Source organism: Schistocerca nitens, chromosome 6 (assembly GCF_023898315.1).
Source record: "Schistocerca nitens isolate TAMUIC-IGC-003100 chromosome 6, iqSchNite1.1, whole genome shotgun sequence".
NCBI classification, from domain to species: Eukaryota; Metazoa; Arthropoda; class Insecta; order Orthoptera; family Acrididae; genus Schistocerca; species Schistocerca nitens.
Window position 1 is genome coordinate 658728138 of NC_064619.1, and position 2507 is coordinate 658730644.

Sequence of the window (2507 nt, forward strand, 5' to 3'; positions counted from 1 at the left end):
ATGTTCACATTACCAAAGAACTACGTACGTGTTTTCAGGAGTAACGAAACATATCAAAATTGGAATGTACATGTTCATGATCATTTGTTTCATTTTACACTTGAATTTCATTTTCAGGTTTTCGGCGTAAGTAAATCTATACCACACTTTGTGATATAACAGTAGTTAGTTTCGTATTTCATGCACCATTTGCACGATATCTCTTAATGATGTGAAATGAGTCATTTTATATTACCGTCAACTTTCTTTGTAAATATGCCTCAACATTGAGTATTTAATAGTTTTTTGTTTTTAATTAAAGAGATGTTACTAATCCCTATCGATCACTAGTTACACATTACAATAATAGACAGTGTTCTGACGAACAGAAGGATTTGCCAAAAAGAAACGTTTTCAGTTTAGTTTCAGATTTTACTTCTTGTCTGTCAAACATTTTATGTCACTGGGAAAGTGATCAAAACTTCTGGTTGCTGCACTGTGAAGCCCTGTTTGTGTAACCGACAACCTTAATATGGCGCAGTGAATGTCATTTTTTTCTGCTGTTATTGTAATTATATACATCACTGTCCCTGTTGATGTGCAGTGGATTCTTTACAACAAACTCGATGAGGAAATAACTATTCTGTGGAGCAAATTGACTGCCACACACACGCTGAGCAGCAGACACGCAAACGAAAAGAGTGTTTATGTAAGTTTTTGACCAAAGTCTTACTCTGAAAGGAAACAACGCTTACACACACAACCATACACTCAAAATTCATACACACATGACGGCTGTCTCTGGCTGATCTAGCCAGAATGGTTTTTAAAGAGGGAGAAAGTGTAAACAATGAACTATTAGCGGTGAGAGGAATGTAGAACATGAGATGCTGCACAAGCAGTCAGCTCGGTCACATAGACGTGTGTTGTACGGGGACTAGACCGTTGATACAGTGTGGCTCGGATGTCGGAGCGTTTACGTTTTGGAAGGCAATGAAAAACACAGGAAAGAATAAAAGTAAACAGAGCAACCATGATTCACATCAATAAAATATTGCTCGAACTGATCCACTTACGAGTGAAATGTGATTCCTTTAACCCTTCAGTGGGCGCGCTTGCGGCAGAAATGGTTCAAATGGCTCTGAGCACTATGGGTCTCAACTGCTGTGGTCATAAGTTCCCTAGAACTTAGAACTACTTAAACCTAAGGACATCACACACATCCATGCCCGAGGCAGGATTCGAACCTGCGACTGTAGCGGAAGTGCGGTTCCAGACTGAAGCGCCTTTAACCGCTCGGCCACTCCGGCCGGCCTTGCGGCAGATAGCCGCAACATTTAGATATCTGTTAGTATCACAGATAGCGTCACAATTACGTCCACGTCCTGATACGGATTTGTTGTTCTCAACGGATGTCGCCACTTGCTACATTTGCGCGATTAATGCTTTGAGCAGTTTGGTCCGTATTGTTGTTTGAAACGTGAGTGTTGCGTTTGCGGTATGTTTGCCGCTACGCGCCTTATGATGCAAGTATTTTCTGTACTTGTGTTTTTCTTTCGCCTCAAGGCAATCTTTCTGTTATATTAGTATATAATGAATGTTGTTGTTGTTGTGGTCCTCAGTCCTGAGACTGGTTTGATGCAGCTCTCCATGCTACTCTATCCTGTGCAAGCTTCTTCATCTCCTAGTACCTACTGCAACCTACGTCCGTCTGAATCTGCTTAGTGTATTGATCTCTTGGTCTTCCTCTACGATTTTTACCCTCCACGCTGCCCTCCAATGCTAAATTTGTGATCCCTTGATGTCTCAAAACATGTCCTACCAACCGATCCCTTCTTCTAGTCAAGTTGTGCCACAAACTTCTCCCCAATCCTATTCAATACCTCCTCATTAGTTACGTGATCTACCCACCTTATCTTCAGCATTCTTCTGTAGCACCACATTTCGAAAGCTTCTATTCTCTTCTTGTCCAAACTGGTTATCGTCCATGTTTCACTTCCATACATGGCTACACTCCATACAAATACTTTCAGAAACGACTTCGGCTCTGAGCACTATGGGACTCAACATCTTAGGTCATAAGTCCCCTAGAACTTAGAACTACTTAAACCTAACTAACCTAAGGACATCACACACACACCCATGCCCGAGGGAGGATTCGAACCTGCGACCGTAGCAGTCCCGCGGTTCCGGACTGCAGCGCCAGAACCGCTAGACCACCGCGGCCGGCCAGAAACGACTTCCTCACACTTAAATCTATACTCGATGTTAACAAATTTCTCTTCTTCAGAAACGATTTCCTTGCCATTGCCAGTCTACATTTTATATCCTCTCTACTCCGACCATCATCAGTTATTTTACTCTCTAAATAGCAAAACTCCTTTACTACTTTAAGTGTCTCATTTCCTAATCTAATCCCCTCAGCATCACCCGATTTAATTTGACTACATTCCATTATACTCGTTTTGCTTTTGTTGATGTTCATATTATATCCTCCTTTCAAGACCCTGTCCATTCCGTTCAACTGC